Raw genomic sequence first — 22,643 nt, forward strand, 5'->3', positions numbered from 1 at the left:
ATTGTGCATATTATTGCATCTAAAGTTTCATATCTTAGTAGAGTAGATGACAATTTTACTAATAAACTAGATATGGAATTTGTGATCTCAAAGCATGCAAGAATTATGTTGAATCCCAATTTATGGATACAAGTTGGACTTGTAAATGGTACAGTAGGTTGTGTTCAAGAAATTGTGTACAAATCAAGAATCGTGCCACTAGAACTACCCTTGTAAGTCGTGATGAAATTTGACACCTATTCTAGATTCCCATTCAATATAGAAAATCCAAGAATTGTTCTAATCTGTCATGCACAAAGAGGTTGTACAATTCAAATAACATTACGACTAGATTAGGAATTGATAATACACAAATCTCAATTTTTAACACTTAAAACAACATCAATTGATATATGTCCAATGAAAAGAACATGAATGACATTTTTTGAAATATCTTGTGTAAAGTTATTACAGTGATTGATAATAATTCCACCATTTTCCTATGATCTCAATGAAAAAAAAAGGGGAAACAGCTTGAAAAATGAAAAGCAGAAGAAATAAGACTTAGAGAAATAGAAAATATGTCATATAACATTTCCTAGTAAATTTATATTACAGTAACTTTAACAACAACAAAGACTTGTTTATTTTTGTAATAAAATTGCAAGATCATTTATAAATACATATTTTATGAAAAGATAATATGGAACATTTACTAGAAGGGTTTACATGTTTTTAAGGTAAAATTGGAAAAGTATTAATTTATCATTCTTTGATATTGATGCTAATTAAAACCCAAATAATAATTATTTTTCAAAATAACATATTCTTTTGTCTCTTATATTATTCTACTTCATGTGTACTCTTTTAGTTTGTTTACAAAGATTTGATTTAAATTTTATTCTCTTTTATATGTTCATATTTTCTTTTTTTATTTAAGATTTTTTTTTTTAAAATCATGATAAGGAAAAGGATAATTAGAACTAATGACTTGTATGAGCATATTGATCTTACAAGAATTCATAGCGAAGAAAGTGAAAACTATTTATCTTTAAAAATAAATATTTTGAAAATAGGATAACTTAAGTTTCATCCTCTAACTCTTCAAAATTCCAACCATTTCTATAAAGATCCTAGTTTTAACGAATTGGTTTGTTGTAAGGAGTGTGATCCTACTAATTATTCATTTTACCCATAGAGGCCTATTTAGAATGAGTTCCTCACCCCACATAATTAGATGAAAATGGCTCTCACTAGTTAAAAACAATGCTTCAAGCTTCATAAGTTAGTACGCAGAGTCTAGAAAATTTCCACTATCATTGTCAAATTTTTCACATAAAATTTACTAGATTAATGGATACACCATGGAATTTACATGTGCTTGAAAAATGGGGGCCTCAAGGATTTTCTTAGATATTTCATTTCAAATAAGAAATAAGGAAAATTATAACAAAACATATACCTACGTGGACCCAACCAATCTGGAAGTTTCTATATTGAGGCATTTAGATAGTGGTACTTGGTATATGAGATGAAGAATCTTTGAGAAATTATGTTGGTTTGACATGTTAGATCCTAATGCTGATAAATTGCTTCCACAAAATAAGATTCAATATAATGAAGATAGGAGGGTTGTGACTGCAATTGAAGGAGGATGGCTAGTTTTTTTTTATTTTCTAGGGCCTGTGTGCCCTAGCCCATATCCATTCTTGGTCCTTGTGGTGACTTTGTCTCTTGTTTCAGGGGCCGCTACTTGATGTAGCTTGGGTGCAGGCTTCTATTTTGAGTGTTCATTCTTCTTCTAGCCTTGGGTAAACACCTACAATATTTTATTGGCCATAGCTACATTTTTGGTGGGGGTCGGTGGTTTTGTGGGGTTGAGGGGCTTTTGCCCCATCTTTCCCTCTTCTTCTTGTTAAATTGGGCTTTGGGGTGAATGGAAGATCTTGGTGTCACCTCCCCCCTACCTTTTGGTGGAGATTTGGAGATGGGTGAGCTGGCTTTAGTTGGTGCATGCCAATAGTAAGGCTCTAAATGGTAAACCCCAATCAGGGGAAGGAGAATCCTCCTCAAACAAAAAGTTCTGATTACAAAAAATCAATGGATGTTTGCAAAAAGCTAAGGTCCATCCAATCTTGGTTATTCAACTTGAAAAAGTTTCAAAGGATGTCGAGTACTGGAGCAATCATGCTCTTATTTGCAAATTTCTAGGCCTTCGTCTTTCATTGCCTGTGTTGGATTCTTGGGCTTGTCAGGTGTGGAACCCAAAAGGGGATATGGAGATTTTGTTAGTCGCTAATAATTATTTTATGGTTATCTTCTCAAGCATGTCAGATCAGAATAAGGCTTTTGAAGGTGGCCCTTATTTGTTTAATCAGGTGGGGCTCTTCATCAAACCTCGACACACAAGCTTTAACTCTACATAGGAAATCCCCTCTCGAGTTCTGGTGTGGGTTTTCTTGTTGAGACTTCATTTAGAATTATGGAGGGAAGATATTCTCCACTCAATCTCAATGCTTCTAGGAAAACCTATGGGATCAACTTCACAGACTCAAGATCGTAAGGTAATCTCTTTTTCTTGTATTTGTGCAGAAGTTGATTTAAATAATCTATTGCCAGATTCTATGGAGATTTGTATGGGCTCAATTTCCTAGATTCAGTAGTTGGATTATGAGACCTTACCATTTAGATGTAGAATCTGCCATGAATATGGGCATCTACTTCATAGATTTCCCAGTTATAAGAACCCCCCCTTGGCTACTAGAGGACCCCCTTGGAAGGAAAAGGGAAAGGCTACAATATCTAATGGAACTGTTGACAGCAAGGGATTTACACAAGTTAAATCTTGTAATAAGGGCAAAGGTAAGAAGAGAATCTGGATGGATAGGTGGACTAATGACACCTTTAATAGGTTTGATGCTCTTGGAGACATGGTCCAAGAGGAAGGTATCCCAATTGAGTTCTCTTCTGAGGCCAAAAGTCAGTAGGAGATTCAAGTAGGGGATATGCAAAGAGAGGATTAGATTCTATCTATAGGGGACCTTTAGGCCAGGCAGTTGGATATTGATTTTCTCCCTCTTGTTCAGGATATCAGGGATCTTCGTGGATCACAAGGTTCAAAGGTCCTAGTTTTGGTGGCTTCAGATCCCCTTATGCCTAAGGAGACCTCTAATTTTGCAAAGATTAACAAGGCTCCTCTTGTTTTAGACATACAGCAAAAACCTTTCAAAAAGGGACCTTTAGATAAACCATCAAAAAGTGGCAGGAAGACTGATCAGGAGAAAGTGAAGATAATGGGTGAAAATTTGGTTGAGTCTAGGTCTATGAAACTCATTGATTCTCATTTCTCCCACCCCTATAAATGATTTTTTTGTCATGGAATTTAAGGGGGTTGAACAGCATCCCCAAAAAAAAGGTTTTTTGCAAATTAGTTAAGTCTCAGTCTCCTGATATGGTGTTTATTTAGGAAACCAAACTTTCATTGGATGGATTGGCTAATTGTGTTGCATATATCTGGCCCCTTGCCTCTTGGCAAAGGGTGGGGGCCTTGAATAGTTCAAGAGGGTGGATTTCTTCTGGGACCCAAGGAAAGTCTCCCTAGTATGGTGGATCTCCAGTCAGTCCTCCATGTCTTTGATTGCCACTAGCTTTGAGAATGGAGAAAGGTGCCTTTTATCCAATATTTATGCTCCTATGAACTTTGTAGGTAAATCCCAATTATGGGCTCACATTAGATTCATCTGGTCTCTGGAACCTTTTTTACCATGGATTATGGTGAGAGATTTTAATGCAGTTACTAGCCTAGAGGAAAAACGAGGTGGGCTAGCTAGGTAGGACCCATCTTCAAATCTACTTAGAGATACGATTGGTGCATTGTTTCTCATTAATGTGAAGCCAGCCAATGGTGTCTTTACGTAGAATAATCAAAGATGTGGTGGTGAGGCTATTGTTGGAAATATAGATGGAGTAACTGAAAGGGGGGGTGAATCAATTACCACAAAAACAAATCCATAGATCCCTTAGATGTCTTATAAAACTAGTTACTATTGTCACTCGATAGTCATACAGAAAAATGTTGTAACTCGGTAGATGAATTAATTACTAATATTTAAGCATTCACAGTGATTAACATGCATGCATAAACAAATAACATGAACACAAGAGACACCAAATTTAACGTGGAAACTCAATATGAGAAAAACCACCAAGTAACTAGCTACTAATTTTCACTCTTCTGAAGTGAGCCCTGCTAAGAGCCAACCCTATTAAAGGTTACAAAACACACTATGAGGTGTGACCTTATTAAAGGATTTAATCACCCTGCTAGGATTGGCCTTGCTAGAGGACTTTAGAACAATTCAATAGAACTATCCACCTTGTTAGAGGATTTACAAAATGGTTGTAAAACCAACTCTATTAAGAGATTTAGAAATCACTGCTACAATTGTGAGAAAGTAACAATGAGTTGACCTGAATGAGATGCAACTGAATTGTTGGTACAGATCTCTATTCTACTTTACTAGATTCTCTCTGATTGAATACAACTTTACTGCTCCTCAAGGATATCTAATCCTTCTTCAAAATTTTCTCACACCTTCTTCACAATCAATACACTTGCATGCTCACTCATTACACTCATCCATACTTTAGAATTCACAACTTGAACTCATATTTATACCTTACAAATTATCAACTCAACTCATTTACAAGTTACAATTACCAATAATCATTACATCAGTTGACTACAATCATTACATGGAACAATTAAACTTTATTTCCCAAAACAATGAAATCCTTCATTGGCCGACCCTGCTTGGTTAACCAATTGAAGCTTGGTGAACACTACAAACTCTACAAAATGCTTTGGAGACTAATTAAACTCGATAAACACTAACTTTCCTTTGTTGACCTTGTGAACTCAGTAGAAACTGACTTCTGCCACAAAATCTTTCAATGCTTGAGTGAGCTCGGTAGAAACTGTTTCCATAGAGTAACTTTCAAGAATGCTCAGTAGACTCTAAAATTTTCTTTTATGACCAACTAAGCTTGGTAGACTCTATCTACTGACTGATATGAGATTTGTGTAACATCAAAGACAACACACAATTGAACAATTGTATCCAACAATCTCCCTCTTTGGTATTGATGGAAACACAACATGTCATAGCAGATAAAATTTGAAAATAAGTCTTTTTTTGATAGAACATTTCTCCGTCTTAAATTATATGCCACAAACATACAGTAATATCCCTCTATGAAGGAATTAAATAGCTTCTTTTCAAACAACAAACTTTCCATAATCAAATTCAAATTTTAGAAAGATATGATAGTACACTCTCCCTCTTTGATAACACATGCTCACGACAACACAAACCAAATGAGTAGCAATGTACCTTAACTACTAATTCATATGCAATGTCTCCATAACTATGCTACATCAACTGATAGATCTCCAACTTGGTTCCTGTTGATGCATCACAAAAACTTTATTTTAGTGAACTTCAAATAGGGGAATGACCCCTAACTTACCTCTTAGATACAAGAATGCATCCTTAGGTAATGGCTTGGTGAATATGTCAGTAATTTGTTCCTTTGTAAGGACATCTTCTAATCTAATCTCCTTATCCTGCACTAATTCTTTGACAAAGTGATACTTTATTGTAATGTGCTTGGTTTTTGAATGCATCACTAGATTCTTAGATATGTTGATTGCACTTGTATTGTCACAAAACATAACAACTAGTTCTTTGATTTCCACCTTCATGCCTTCTAACAACTATTTAAACCAAATAATATTAGAATAGTTTACTGCTATAGCAACGTACTCTACTTCTGCTGTAGATTGGGATGTATAATTTTTCTTTTTACCTATCCAAGAAACCAACCTCTTTCCAAGAAAGAATTCTCCTCCACTTGTACTCTTTTTGTCATCAATGTTTCTTGCCCAATCAGCATTAGTAAACACTTTCAAGTCCAAATTACCTCCAAATTTATACCACAATCCATAATCTTTAGTGCCTTTCAAGTATCTCAAGATCCTCTTGATTGCCATCATGTGATTTTCTCTTGGTTTTATTGAAAATCTTTCTACAATACCAACTACAAGAGCAATATCAAGCCTTGTATGAACTACATACTGCAACTTTCCAATCATTGATCTATATAAGGTCTGATCTACCTCTTTTGATTCATCATCCTTGATAAGCTTTAGTCTAATACACATGGGAGTCCCAACTAGTTTACAATATTCCATACCAAAAATTTTTAGTATCTCCTTGATGTATTTAGACTGAGTGATGTAGATACCATTCTTGCTCTGTTGTATTCGAAGACCAACAAAGAATTTGATCTCTCCAAACATTGACATCTCAAACTCCTTGTTCATTTGCTCTAAAAACTCTTTGCATAGATCATCATTTCCTATAAAAAAAGTATCATCCACAAATATTTTTTCCAAAACAATCTTTTTATCCAGTCCTTCCTTGATATACAAGCTATTATTATCATTAGTTCTCTGAAAACCAATTTGAATAAGATAGTTAGGAAATCTTTCATACCATGCTTTAGGGGCTTGTTTCAAACCATATAATGCTTTGTGTAATTTTTAGACCATGTCCTTCTTGTCTGGATCAACAAAACCTTCAAGTTGATCAATGTAGACTTCTTCATCAAGAATACCATTGAGAAATGCAAATTTGACATCCATCTGATATACCTTAAATCCTTTGTATGTAGCATATGCAAGTAAGGTCCTAACACCTTCCTAGTCTTGCAATAGGAGAAAAATTCTCTCCATAGTCTATTCCTTCTTCTTGAGAGTAGCCTTTACATACCAATCTAGCTTTGTTTCTTGATACCTTACCATCCTCATTAAACTTATTTCTAAATACCCATTTAGTTCCAATCACATTTTTATCTTTAGGTCTAGGTACAAGAGTCCATGTTTTGTTCTTTTCTATTTTCTCTATCTCTAAATTCATAGCCTCAATCCAACTTTCATTTTCTAATGCATCTTTTACATTTCTAGGTTCAAAATCAGCAAGTAAACAAGTACCTTTTAACTTACTTCTTGTTATAGTCCTTCAGATTTGTCTCCAATAATCTAATCTGGTGTATGATGTCTCCTGTCATATTTTGCTAATATAGGTTCCTTGCCTTTTGACTGAGTTCCACTGTCTTCATTTTGAGTTTCAATTTCTGGCTCTAGCTGATCTAACTACTACTCAGGTTCTTTAGACTCAATAGGCATTGGCTTAGTAGCATTTGAATGTGACTCGAGTTCCTGCAACTCGATTTGAACTTCTTGCAATTGGTGACTGAAGACTCGGGAGTAGAAGTTTCTTGATTGAAAGATGTATTTGGCACTTTATCGGGTTCAATGAAAACAAATATCCTATAATCTTTTGGTTTCTTTTTGCTTTCTTCTTCAGTCCTTTCTACAAACTCATCAACTTTCACATGTGCACTTTCTATGACTTTGTGAGTAGATAAATTCAAACATCTATATGCTTTACTATTGCAAGAATATCCCAAAAATATGCCTTCACCACCCTTCACATCAAATTTTCTTTTTCTAGATTCTTTCAAAATGTAACATTTACTTCCAAATACTTTTAGGTAACTTACATTGGCTTTATAGCCATACCATAACTCATATGGGGTTTTGAATGAGTCTTTCTTCAATTGTACTCGATTCAAGGTATGAATTGTAGTGTCAATAGCTTCCTTCCAATATTTGATAGCAATGTTCTTTTCAATCATTAGAATTCTTGCATAGTCCATGATAGATCTATTCCTCCTTTCAGCTATTTCATTCTGCTTGGGAGTTCTAGGAGTTGATACCTATCTTTTGATTCCTCTTTCAATGCAAAAGTTATTGAATTTAGGGGAGATGAATTCACCACCTCTATTTGACCTCAAGTATTTCAATTTTTTCCCTATTTCCTTCTCCACTCTGGCCAAATATCATTTGAACTTCTCAAATGCTTCTAATTTCTCTCTCAGATACATGACAATCATCATTCCAGAGTAGTCATCAACAAAAATAATGAAGAACTTTTCTCTAGTATAGCTCTCAATTCTAATAGGTCCACACAAATCAGTATGCACAATTTTCAAAATTTCTTCAAATTGATCATTTTTACTTTTAAAGCTAGTCTTTCTCATCTTACCAATCTATTCTTGCATAGACCAACATTAGGTTTCTTTATACTAGGAATGCCTCTTGCTTTCCTAAATTTGCTTAGTTTCACCAGGTTATCAAAATTCACATGACATAACCTTCTATGCCATAACCAACTTTCTTCAACTTGAGCAATAAAACATGAACATTCACTAAGTTCAAGATAGAACAAATTACCTTTTGTTTGTATGCCTAATCCAATCAACTTTCCTTTGTCATCTAGTAGTCCTTATTTTCCATGCATGAATTCCACTTTGAATCCAATATTGATTATTTGTGCCACACTAAACAGATTATGTTTTAGTCCTTCAAACCAGTAGGCATTATCACATACAAGCTCTTTGGTTAGTGAGATTCTTCCTTTTCCTTTTATGCAACAAGGTTCATTATTACCAAATCTCACACTTCCACCATCATAGTCTTCAAAATGTTCAAACTTTATTTTTTCACCAGTCATATGATGAGAACAACCACTATTTATGATCCATGTATCATTTTTTCTTACATGAGAATTAAGTGTCATTTCATCTTCCTCATCATTATCAAATCCATCTTTCACAACAATGTAAATAATTTCATCTTCACTATTGTCAGAATCCTTAGCCATGAAACATGTTTTCTTATCTTTGTCCTTGAATGATTTGAAGTCTTTCTTGCCATTGCACTTGTGACCTTTCTTCTCATCCTTGTTTTGCTTGTTTGTGTACCTAGCATTAATATGACCAACTTCCTCACATGAAAAATAGATCAAAGGAACCTTACCTTTGTATTTTCCTTTGCCTCTAGAATATTTCCTTGCTTCAACCACCTCAAGATCACTATTAGAACTTTGGTCTAATTCTTCTTCACTTTCTGACTGAAAACTCTTTATCTTCTTGCCCTTTTCTTTGAGTGAAAGTTTGGCTTCAAATGTTGATTCAATGTTCTTGGAAGCTAGAACATAGTTTTCATAGTTATATAGCTCAAATGTAGTCAATCTTCCTACTATTGCCTCTAAATTTATCTCATGATTTGCTTCAAATCTTCTTTCTTGATTTGCAAAAACTCCAATTGCATAAATGGAAAGTAATGTTCTAAGAACTTTACTTACAACTGTTTCATCCTTGATATCTCCTCCATAAGCTTTGATTGCAATGATGCTTGCTTTGACTTTTTCAACATTCTTGGCAATGTTCTCATCCTCTCTCATCCTTATTTGATCAAATTGTCCTCTTAGAATTTTTTCTTTGGCTCTCCTCACATTTTCATCACCTCTATAGATATCTTTCAACTTGTTCCACATTTCAAAGGCAGTTTTGCAGTCCTTGATATCATCAAATTATTCATAGCTTAGAGCTGATGCACTGTCTATCATCATGGTGTTATGAGTCTTTTCTCAGCAATTTCATTGACAGATAGTGTACCAAAAAGAGTTAAATATTCTTCATCAAGATATTTCAATCTTGTATCTCCAATGGAAGCTAGATGGAGTCTCATGAGACCTTGCCCTGCTGAAAAGTTATCCCTATTAAGCCTTGGAATTTCCCTCTTGTAAGACATCCTGATCTTTAGCTTAGATCCTAAAAATCCTTCTTGCAAGCACCAAATTCTCTAATACCAATTGTTGTAAATAGAGATGGAGTAACTAAGAGGGGGGGGTGAATTAGTTACCACAAAAATAAATCCATAGATCCCTTAGATGTCTTATAAAACTAGTTATTGTTCTCACTCGGTAGTTACACAAAAAAATGTTGTAACTTGGTAGATGAATTAATTACTGGTCTTTTAGAATTTGCAGTGATTAACATGCATACATAAACAAATAAAATGAACACAAGAGACACCAGATTTAACGTGGAAACTCAATATGGAAAAAACCACCAAGTAACTAGCTACTAATTTTCACTCTTCTAAAGTGAGCCCTATTAGGAGCCAACCCCGTTAAAGGTTACAAAACACACTGTGAGGTGTGACCTTGTTAAAGGATTTAATCACCCTACTAGGAGTGGCCTTGCTAGGGGACTTTAGATTAATTCAATAGAACTGTTCACCTTGTTAGAGGATTTACAAAATGGCTATAAAACCAACTCTATTAAGAGATTTAGAAATCATGTTACAATTGTGAGAAAGTAACAATGAGTTGACTTGAATGAGATGCAACTGAATAGTTGATATAGAACTCTATTTTGCTTCACTAGATCCTCTCTGATCAAATACAACTTTGCTACTCCTCAACAATATCTGATCCTTCTTCAAAATTTGCTCACACCTTCTTCACAATCAATACACTTGCATGCTCACTGATTACACTCATCCATACTTTAGAGTTCACAACTTGACCTCTTATTTATACCTTACAAATTGTCAAGTCAGCTCATTTACAAGTTACAATTACCAATAATCATTACATTAGTCGGCTACAATCATTACATGAAACAATTAAACTTTATTTCCCAAAATAATGAAATCCTTCATTGGTCGATCCTGCTCGGTAAACATTGCTCCAGAAATGATTTCCAATGTTAACCAATTGAAGCTCAGTGAACACTGCAAACTCTAAAAAATACTTTGGAGACCAAGTGAACTCAATAAACACTGACTTTCCTTCACTGACCTTGTGAGCTTGGTAGAAACTGACTTTTGCCACAAAATCTTTCGATGCTTGAGTGAGCTCGGTAGAAACTATTTCTACAGAGTAACTTTTAGGAACACTCAGTAGACTCTAAAATTTTCTTTGCTGACCAACTGAGCTTGGTAGACTCTAAAATTTTCTTTACTAACCAACAGAGTCACCAAGAATCCCTCTTTCAAATTCTAGTTGATGTGGCTCAAAGACTTGTCTTTACCTAATCTTATGGTGGATTGGTGGTATGAGGGGATGCCTAATCATGGTACGGCTATGTATACTTTTAGTAAGAGGCTTCAACATGTGAATTACAGGCTTAGGAGATGGAATAAGTAGTGTTTTGGGTATCTACATGTTCAAAAGACTATTGCTCAAACCAAGCTAGATAAGATCGCCTACCAGATTCGTGACCATGGGTTGAGGTCTGAGCTAAGTAGAATTGAGTCCTTAGCTCTTAAGGATCTAAAAGAATGGGAGCTTTAGGAGGAGATTTTCTAGAAGCAAAAATCTCGTATTGATTGGCTTCAGGAGGGGGATAGGAACACTACTTTTTTCCACAACTCTATTAAGGCACAAAGGCATGGAAACTCTCTAACCTCTCTTGTCTTAACTGATGGAACCTAGATCTTTTCTGGTGATGATATTTCTAAGGAAGTAGTCAATTACTTCTTTGATCTTTTTTCAAGGGAGGATCTTGTTGCTAGGCCTGAGGAGTGGGACATCCTAGATTATATCCCTCACCTAGTTTCTGCTGAGATGAATGGTGCTCTCTTATGCCCTATTGTGTTTCCAGAATTAGAGAAAGTTGTGTTTAATATGAAGAAAGGTAAGGCCCCAGTTCTAGATGATTTTTTGATTGAGTTTTTCCAAGAATTTTGGGAGATAAATAAGTATGATCTCCTAGATGTGGTCCAAGAATCATATAGGAATAAACAAATGCTGAAATCTTTGAATTCCACCTTCTTGGCTCTCATATCAAAGAAGGAAGGGGCTAATCAGCTAGATCAATTTAGGCCTACAACATTATGTAATGTTATCTACAAGATTATCACCAAATTGATTGCTAAGAAGCTCAACCCAATCCTTGGTTCTTTGATCTTTGTTGAACAGGGTGGCTTTGTTGATGGAAGACAAATTTTGGATGGGGTTGTGATAGCAATGGAGGTAGTCCACTCTATTGCTACTTCTAAGGAGAAAGCTATGTTCATTAAGCTGGACATGGCCAAAGTTTATGATCGGGTGAGTTGGCAGTTCTTACAAAAAATTCTTTTGACTTTTGCATTTGCTGAGGAGTGGGTCAATTGGGTTCTTAGCTATGTGACCTTGACCCCTTTCTTAGTTCTTATTAATGGAGAACCATCAGACTTGTTTGGGGCCTCTCAAAAACTTTGGTAGGGAGACCTTCTATCTCCCTACTTATTCATTATCATAGCAAATAGTCTTGGCAGGTTTCTAAAAGCTCAAGTGTGGCAAGGTTTTATCCAAGGATGGAGCTGGAAAAATGACCTTTCTTAGTATTCTCATCTTCAGTTTGTGGATGATACTGTATTGATGGGAATGGCTACAATCAGTGAGGTAGTGAATATTAGGAAATCTCTAGATACCTATGTGAAAGCCTCAGGTCAGAGAATTAATGATGATAAGTCTTCTATTTATTTCTTTAACACTCCTCAGCTTATTCAGAACAAGATTGCTAGAATTCTTAGATTCTGAATTAGTTCCCTTTGGTCTTGGGTGTTCAGCAGAGGGACTATTGGCAGGGATCTTGGACAAATTCAAGAGTAAGGTTAGCCACTAGACTTACAGATGGTTATCTTCTACTAGGAGAGTGGTTCTGCTAAAGACTATGGTGTAGTCTCTCCCCATTTACAAGTGTTGTGTTCAAGTCCCCCCTCTAATTTTGTGAGGGACTTTGATGCTTTATCTCATAAATTCCTTTGGTCTGGTAGTCTTCTATCCTTGAAGTGGAGCCTGGTCAAGTTGGAGTCTATGTGTAGACTGAAACAAGCGGGTGGTCTTGGGCTTTGCCCGATGGCTCTTGTTGTCATGGCCTTGGCTGCCAAGTTGTCTTGGCGATGGTGTAACAATCAAGGTCATTATTGGGCCAAGATTATTTCCTATATGTACTTTCCTGGTGTGGATTTCTCTAAGGTGCCATGACTTCGTTTGGTGGGTAAAGGCTCTTGTATTTGTTGGGTGATGCGACGCGCTCCCCTGCCCACAGGTGGTTAATTATGTGGTGTTCCATGTTCACTAATAGTCATGGCTTTTGGTGCAATGGCAAATGGGCCCTACAATTGGTATCAGAGCCTGGTTTTGGCTTGGTCATGGGTTCAAATCTCCCCGGTGCCTTCCCGACCTGCGTAAGCACCTGGTATGCGCGTCGAGGGGGAGATTGTTGGGTGATGTGACGTGCTCCCCTGCCCACAGGTGGTTAATTATGTGGTGTTCCATGTTCACTAACATTCATGACTTTTGGTGCAACGGCAAATGGGCCCTACAGTATTTGGGATACACTTAAGAGGGGAGCCCAACTAGTTAAGGAGGGTCTCTTCTGGATTTATAATAGAGGCTTGAATACTCTATTTTGGTAGGACTCTTGGGATGGACATCCTCCCATTCTTTCTAATTTTTCCCAGCTTCTTCCCCTCTCCCATTCTTTTAGTAATGCAGTTTGGCTTAAAGTGGAGCACTTTAAGACCGTCAAATGCTTGGGTCAGGTTGAGGTGACTTACTAGAAGGATTCTCAGGAGTGGCTGATTGGTGGCTCTAATGAGGATCATGCCCTTCTCTCTAGAGTTTTGGAGAATATGTTTTGTAGCTCTCTCAAGGGGAGGGATAGCTTGGCTTGGAGTCCTAGTCCAAAAGGCAAATATATAGTGGATCAAGGCTATGCTACTCTTGACAGGAACTTACACGAGCTGACTATAGTGCACTGGTGGAAGAAGGTTTGGAGAAACTTTTCGTGGCCCAAATGTAACTTTTTCTTATGGTTGTTGGGTCAAAAGAAATGTCTCACTTGGGAGAATCTTCACAAACGAGGTTTTCAGGGACCTTCGATTTGTTGTCTTTGTTTGCACAATGAAGAGTGTGCTTCTCACTTGTTTTTTCTCTACCCTTTTTCAAGATAGATATGGCACAGATGGTGGGAGGCTTGGTTTCATGGTTGTATTCATGCTTCTTCTTTAATTGATTTATGGGAAATTTTGGGTAGACCTCTAGTGAAGACTCCTTTCGTACAGGTTGCTTGGATGGTTGGACCGATCTTCATTCTCTGGAACCTCTGGTTGGAAAGGAATCACAAAAAAAATTTTGATTCCAAATTAGGAAGCTACCAATTGTGGAAGAAGATTCTCAATAGGCTCTAGGAGATGATTTATGCAAAGTGTGATATGTCTATTACTATAGATCCTTGGGATCAAGCTATTGTGAGGAATCTGAACCTGGGAGATAACATTCAAGGATGCATTCTCGAAAAAGGACCTAGCCATGTTAAGCAACGAGTTTGTCAAGATGGGAGGTGGTCTCCTCCCCTGACTGGGTTCTTGAAGATCAATGCAGATGGGTCTTCTCGACGGAACCCTAGTCATGCTAGTTTTGGGGCTATTGGTAGAGGTAATGATGGTGGTGCAGTTTTTCTCCTCTCTATTTACAAGGATCAACATTCTAATAATCTGATGGAAGCCCTAGCTATTAAGGTTGCTATTGAGCACAGTTTTTCTTTAGGGTGGCAGAAGATCATCTGTGAGTCGAACTCTCAAATTGTTGTTGATATTCTGAATGACCAGAGGTTGGAGGATGTTAGTTGGAAACTTGCCTCTTTGGCCAGACAAATTCTTAGCCTTTGTAGCTCCTTGGATTCTATCTCCTTTCATCATATCCCTAGCAAATGGAACAAAGTGGTGGACTGTTTGGCAAAGTGGGCTTCAGAGAAGGTGGATAGATGGGATATTAACGGCAGGGATGAGTTACCTTCTGAGTATTGTGAGATCATAGATCAGTTGTTATTGGAGGATAGGAGTATGTAGTGTGGTTTTGGGCCTTTAGCCTTTGCTCTGTAACTTGGATTTGATTGAATAAATTTTTACCCCTCTTTTTTCAAGTGTGTGTGTGTGTGTATATATATATATATATATAATGAAGATAATGATTCATATTCAAGTGATTGATTATTTATAATATTGCAATTAATTTAAATTTAGCATTTAAAAGAATTCCACAATAATTTCAATATTCAATCAAGTTATTCCAAATGAAAAAATGAATTTGGCATTCATATTTACATTATTTTTTGTAACTCATATTAGAATATACTAAATGTGTTTTTACTCTAATTATTTAATGTATTACATATTTAATTAATGAATTTCACAAATTTGAATTTCAAATAAAGTCTCTCATTTTTTCATATGAAACATATTTATACTTTTAGATTACACATACTCTACATTATGATATATTACCATTGTATAATTTATTTCTTGTTGTTTAAATTAAAAATATGTATAACGTTTTCTATACACAATTTTTAGAAATTAAGTAAATGTGTTCTTCAATACAATTTTGACATTTTTCTTCACTATAAATCATATTTTCCACCATTTACATGCTCTATAGTTTTCTTGGCTACACCATATAATAAATTACAAGTAATGATTTTTACTTTACAATGTTTTTTTATTTTTTTTAGCAGATAGTATTAAAATAATATATCACTTTGAAAATGAGTTTGAAATCATTGTGCCAAGTCTAGTTGCCTCAGTCAACTCTGATGGGTCCCCTCAAATAGTTATTGATAAATAATAATAAAAAATTTATTGAAGTGTTGTTATAAATTTACTCTATATTTTGATAATGCGGCAAGAGGAATTGATTTCATTGAGAATAATAAATTTTTGAGAATGAGAAATGTTGTAGAAAATTTAAGAGATGGATTTAATAGAATAGCTATTTTTTTTAATTGTTTAGAAGAGTTGAAAATTGTTCATTGTGAAAGTAAAGGTCGCAATACTATTCTCATCAGTAATTATTTTGTAAGGTCAACCAAACTAGCTATTATTGGTAGAGTTCAATGCTTTTGAAGTATTAGATGTTTTTGATGTTTATGATGTTATTCATGCACACATATTTTAAATTCATTATATAAACTATTTATAGTCTTTTATATCATAAGACATAATATATTTCTTCATTACATATATTTTCTCTTACTATTTTAATTGCAAAGTGAAATATTTTATATTAGTATGTATATTTTATTGATTATAATTCATTATTCTTAACTAAAAATGATTGTTTTGCAACATTAAAATAATAAATAAGATACGTCCTATCATATCTACAATTAAGTTTTATTTTATATTCTGGTATGTTTTTTATTTCATTATATTTAACTAAAAACTATTAGTACATAACATGAAAAATATATATATATTATTAAAGTTTATTTTAAATTTTTAATCATTGAACTAAATTATCGTTAAATAGTAGTTATTTAATACAATAATATTATTGCATAATTTATTTTAAAATATTTTTGAATATTTATATTTTTAAATGTGAATACATCTAATTTTCACTTATCAAAAGGATTATTCAACATTTTAATACAAGAGATCCCATTTCTATTTTAATCTATTTTAAACTTGCATAAGATGTTTATTCCTATACCTTCTTTATGTCTAAATTAAAATAAAGCCAAATATTTTTCAATTGGTAATTTTTTTATTTAATTGATCAACCCATCATATCCATTCACTCTTTTAAAACATTGAAAACATTATATTATGAAACTTACCCAAAATAAATCCTAAGAATAATTGAAATTGTATACAATTTACTTATTAAATTATGATAGCTCAATATTATACCATAATTATGAATGAACTCTTATCTTTAACACTAGCTAATTGTGATACAGTAAATCGAGATAAAAATAAATTGTATTGTAACTGTAGTAATAAACTAAAAATCAGGTTAAGTTAAATCATAAACTATGTGGACCTTGTCTTTTATTATTAGCCAAGAGGCTCTTCAGTCTCGTAAGAGACCCCCCAAAACCATGTAAACATGTTTTGTATGAATTACATGAATTTAACTAATACACCCCAAATTGGGCCCGTGTAAACAGTATATTTTGTATGAATTTAATGGACATGGGCCAGTTACGGAAACAAGAAAGAGGTTATAGTAATGGCTGGAAGGAGAAGAAACAGGAGGGGCTTTCTTTGGGTAAATGTCGAAGATAACATATGACAGAGTTGGGGAGAATAGCAGACGACAAAGTTGTGGAGAGTAGCAACAATGACGGCTAGAGGAGAGTAGCAACAGTGACAGCTAGAGAAGAGAAAAACAGTAGAGCACACCATTGGACAGGGACATATATTCTCCAACCAGACCTGGGATTGAATTTCATTAAATTAGGGGTTTGTTGTTTGAAAATGGGGTCGGTTACATGATGAAAAGGTTATAAAAGTAAAAGAAATCAGTTATTCAAGGGCAGTAGCAGTTGGAAGGAAGCGGAGGAAGCTGAATTGGGAAAAGAGTCGTCGGCATTCCAGGTTCTCTCTGCATTTTACAGCTCTACAAAAAAAACCCAATGAGTGGTTATTCTGATTTTAAATGTTGTGAATTGTAGATGTAATTTCCAAAATCTTTCTGCGTGATTCTTGATTATGCCACTGCATGTATAGGGTAAAACTAATCTTATAATTAGTTCTTAAAAATTTGACATGAAGTCATAGTGCTTGAGTCTGAATTTGGGGAATTTACGTGTCTTTTGGTGTGCATAGAACATCATTCTTGCTGGGGATTGCATTGTGTTACCCATTACTTGGTTGTGACTTATTCTTATAGGATGGATCTCTGTCCAATGATTGATTCTAGGGCAAAAGAAATAGATCTTAAAATTGACAATCGGTTTACTAGTCATAAATTGACATGACTGTTACCCAACTATATGATATGTTTAAGTGGTTTTATATTGATTGGTTTATTTGTCAAATTCGATCAATGTTCAGGCGTGCAAATACAATATGAAATTTGGGATTTTATTTATATTTACTTATATTAGTAATAATAAAATATTTGTGCAGACGATAAATGGCAACTTACATTACTTTATATTATTGCCAAGTCGAAAGGGTGATGTGATCACTTTTTTGGTTTAGATTGCTTTCCCACAAGTGAGATCTCACTCTGTACATGCAAAATTTTGTTTGAGATTTTTCATTATAATTTTAATATGATCATAGATCTAATATTAATATATTCTAAATATTTAATACGATCAATAGATCTATATATAAGTATGTTCTTCAAACCAAAACTCTGAGTATTTTATCAACAATAAATAATAATAATAATAATAAATGAACATATCAATGATGTAATGATAGTTTAGGAAACTTCCCATTCTGAAAATTACGTATTCTTTCACATTAATATTCTCTCTACTTATTTTCCCCACATCCAACATTTAAAGCATATAGATAGTTTCATACTGTTTATTAAGAATGGAATAGTTAGTGACGTATGGAGAAAGGAAATCATTTTATAAAATAAAAAATTGTGGCGATTGATTTCAGGTAGTCCAAACACAATTTAAAATTGTATATTTGATGCATGTGAAACGAATTTGTCTTTTTGTCTGTTGCATTAACGGCAGTCTATTTGGTGCAACCTCAAACGTGGAGCTCAATTAATGTCTTTGGTAGAATTCGGACCTTCCTTATCCTTTAAAGTCCTAATTAGTTCCTACCGGAGGCATAAAATTTAAAAGGCCACAACTTGTCTTTTTATTACTGAGAATTACGTTATTCAAATTAGAATTTGTGAAATTCAATATGACCTATCATCTTAACTTTTTAAACCGCATCAAAATCGAATGTCTCCTCTCTCAAATTATGGTGTTCGTACATGAGTGCGGTCTGGTCCTGAAGCAAAAATTTTGAAAAGGTGGTTTTTAAAGATCCATACTAAAAAAATAATGTATCATATGGGTAGAGAAATAAATTACATATTCAAAAAGTAGATTTCAAACACTAAAATTTTTATTTCTAAAGTTTTTCTATATTCAATATCTAAATGCCTCAAATTTTGACATCAATTGACAAGAAATTTTAAAAATAGGAAAAAAATTTCACTTTTTGCCCAAAAGTGAAACCCAACTTCTTGCACTTACCCCTCTACGAGGTCCCAAGTATCTACTACCCCTATTAATTTTGGCATCATTATATGATCCATAATGTTATGAAGTACTGAAGCCGGTAGTAACTTATCCCATGTCTCTAGAAAATGTAGCATAAGTTTAGGGTCCCTCGGCTCCAAGGAATTTGCAGCAACTATTCTCACTATTGGAAGAGTAACTTCAATGAAGAGTTGAGTGTAAGCAATTGAAGAAGCAAGTTCTACTTCTGTGTAAATGCCATAACCACGAGACTCATTCCGTTGTAAAAGCCTCTGCCACAATGACATTACCTCTAGACTATGAAAAGGATGTTGAAGTGTTTCCCAACCTTGAAACACTCTTATAAATAATTAGTATAAGGTTAATAATTGTTTATATCAACAGTCATGTCATGAGTGGTGGTGCAGAGCACCAAGGCACTACTTTGTATTTTGGTTTAATGTTTTGGTTTCTCACTTAATTAGCATAGGATAAATAAGTCTTGGATGAAAAATATATGATTGTAATGAAAAGACACCTTGATGTACGCCTAAGTCACTTCGGGCAAGTTATAAGCCAAAGTTTCTAGTTGGGCAAAATTGGGTCTTTTTGAGTTTTTGGTTAAGATAGCCAAGGATTAGGTGTTTTTAGTTTTTTTTTTCAATAATTTGGAACCTTTTCCAAGTCTTAGAATTGAAAATTTGTGAAAATTGCAAAAGTTACACTTTTTGTGCAAAATTGTAAACACTTCTCAAAAATAAAACTTGGTTGAAAAGGAGTTGTAACTATTCAAAAAATAGTGTCTTTTGGTTTGGATGGATGTAGGAAGGATATATACCTCATTGTGAGGTCACAAAGGGTAGATTGTATGGATTGGGAGAAGTTGCAACAAGAGATTTTTTCAATTTTGAAGCAATTTTACTAGTTTCTTGTACTTTATCCATGTTGTACAAATTGGAAAATATGATCATATGATTGTTTGAAGAAGATTTTATCTTACCTTTCCATTTCTTTTGGTTTCATCATTTAGTGTGGGGTTTTGTTCAAGTTATTCCTTTTGTTTGTACAGGAGGGTTTGTAGGACAACAATTTTGTGCAAGCTTCAAAGATGGGCCCATAGTTGTGACTCCCATGGTTGGTTTTTAATGGCCTCTTGGGGAATGACATTTATATGGGTCCTCTCAATTATTCCATGGTTTCAAGATTGGGCAATGTGTTTTTCTATTTTTCCTAACCAGTCCTAGGTCAAGTGCCTATAAGGATTTGACCTTATGAGTGTGTTGTTTGGATTATAACACGAGAAGGAGACCTTTTGGAGGGCTGAGCATTTGGAAAGAAGTTGGAGGAATGTGAATAGAGATTCATGAATATTGGGTTTGTTTCCATGACCCCACTTTTCCACTATTGCTTTGTAAACCAATCCTCAATAGGCCAATTAGGACTATGTTGCTTAGCGAAGGAAAGGAAGTGCTAGAGTGGAATTGAGTCTTGATGCTTTGGGATCAAATATAACTCTAAAAAGGGTATCTAGAACCCTGATTCTTTTTAAGTTTTTTTTGGAACTTTTGGAAGCTAGACATCAAAAACCTCTTAAGGAGGCCTAATAAGGCTACTACGTAAATTTGTGTTTGATACATTGTGGAAGTGTGGGGATCAAATCAATGATGTATTTTGTGTTATGTGGATGCCCTAAGTCCATTTCATGCCTTGGAACTATTGGAGCAAATATTTTTTGTGTTTTCCCCATCTTGGCCTAGTTGTGGGGATTAGTCCCTAAAGCCATAATTTGGATGAATTTTATCCTTAGACCATGGGTGCTTGAAGAAGTTGGTAGTCTTTTTTTCTTAAAAATTTGGAGGATTTGAACTAGTTATGACCTTGTGAAAAGGTTGGGGATTTGGTAACTTGTTGATTTGGTGTTAGTGTGGGAAAACCCATTTACACCTTTCTAGTTGTCCACTCTACATCAAGTGGACATGAGACATGTCCTCTTCTGACATTCTTTTTGGATTTGTGTCTTTTGAAACAATACTTATAACCAACTAAACAACCAAGAGAGGTATTGAAATCAATAAATGCCTTGCCCTTTGGTGTTCAGTAACTTAACATATAAAGCTCAGAGGTTACTAATAAAAAAAAAATTGAAAATAGAAAAGACATTCATAGTCAAATCTATAAGAAATCTAATTACCTTCAACATCTCTTTATATTTCCCTCAACAGGTGAATAGAGAATCTTCTCTTTATGTATATTTATGTGTATATATACACACATACACACATATATAAAATAATAAAACTGAATCAACGAAATAATAAAACAATAAAACTCACTAAACCCATGCTAAGTGACTTTCCTCAAATTTCTACACACAAATAATGAAAAGTAGGAAAAATGGGGAGAGTTCACAAGGAATTTTACAGAAACATATCATAGCACATATTTTTAGAAACAAATAAGCCATAACGCTACTAAATGGGTCTAGTTTCTAATTAGTTGGGTTGATTATAAATTCCTGTAGAACTGTCATAAGATTCGGTACGATAAAATGAACAATCAGTTGTTCCTAGCTAGGAAGATCAAATACAATTTTACAAGGTGATAAAATTAAATATGCAGATGTATGTGTGTATGTATGTATGTATGTATATACATATATATACATGTATGTATATGTATATATGTGTATATATACATACATACACACATATGTGTGTGTCTATGTATTTATGTATTATATATACAAATAGATCTTGTGGATTGTGGAGATCAGTGGAGATCTAGGATTTTGTTGCCATGCCCTTGTGATCATTGCATTTTGTTGACATGCCCTTGTGATCTTTGCATAATGTTGTTGTGCCCTTGTGATCTTTGTATATGTATGTTTGTATGTGTATAAATATGTATATATATGTCTGTGTGTGTGTATACATACATACATACATACACACATATGTTCAATTTTAATACTACCAAATATAATTGTTCGATATTGTTTAGTTAACTATTTATTTACTATTGGATAATAATTAGCTACTCTATTTTATACTCTTTTATCAATGAATTTCTATTATAAAAAAAAATTATTAGAGGGCGTATTGCATTGATTGTAGCAAAAAAAAATGTAAATATTTCTTGCAAAATTTTCAAACTAGTAACAACAAAGAATGAAGGTGAAATTGTGGAGCGAATAAAATCTTTTATTGAAGCATATAGAAGGAGATCCATTTATATGGAAACCATGTCATTTATTGATTCCTTTATATCATGGATATATAAAAAGAATAGAAAGATGAAAATAAATGGAAAATAAGATGAAAGAATGAAATTGTTAGACTATATCCAAGACTTATAACTATTCCTACATGTGAGTCTAAAAATTTTGTTTAATTTTGTTTCTTAGAGTTGCTTTCGTACAAAGCATTAGAGAAATTGCAATTGATAAGTAGGTGAAGATAGTAACACCATAATTTCAAATTCAAATTCATTTAACTATGTTCCATGGCATGTAAAACAAAGTGTGGATGTACAAGATAGTGAGAAATTTGGTTATTTAGAAAGTGAAGACAATGTTACAGGTTAGGTTAATATTACAAAACATGAATGGGAAATAATTTCATGATTGCATCATGGACAAGCAATGCAGGTTTCAAATATTGATATGTTGGGTCAAAGGGATATAGATAGATAATTGATCAAATACATATAGG

The 22,643-nt window shown here is 34.1% G+C and overlaps 1 pseudogene; it reads left to right on the forward strand.

The window, feature by feature from the left end:
- The window catches only part of LOC149534198 (DNA replication licensing factor MCM4-like), a 62,513-nt pseudogene extending 47,719 nt beyond the window's left edge, over positions 1–14,794 (forward strand).
- The last annotated feature ends 7,849 nt before the right edge of the window (positions 14,795–22,643 follow it).

The sequence above is a fragment of the Cupressus sempervirens genome, chromosome 10 (genome assembly GCF_028749045.1).
Source record: "Cupressus sempervirens isolate cs-2001-9-10 chromosome 10, ASM2874904v1, whole genome shotgun sequence".
Classification (NCBI taxonomy): domain Eukaryota; kingdom Viridiplantae; phylum Streptophyta; class Pinopsida; order Cupressales; family Cupressaceae; genus Cupressus; species Cupressus sempervirens.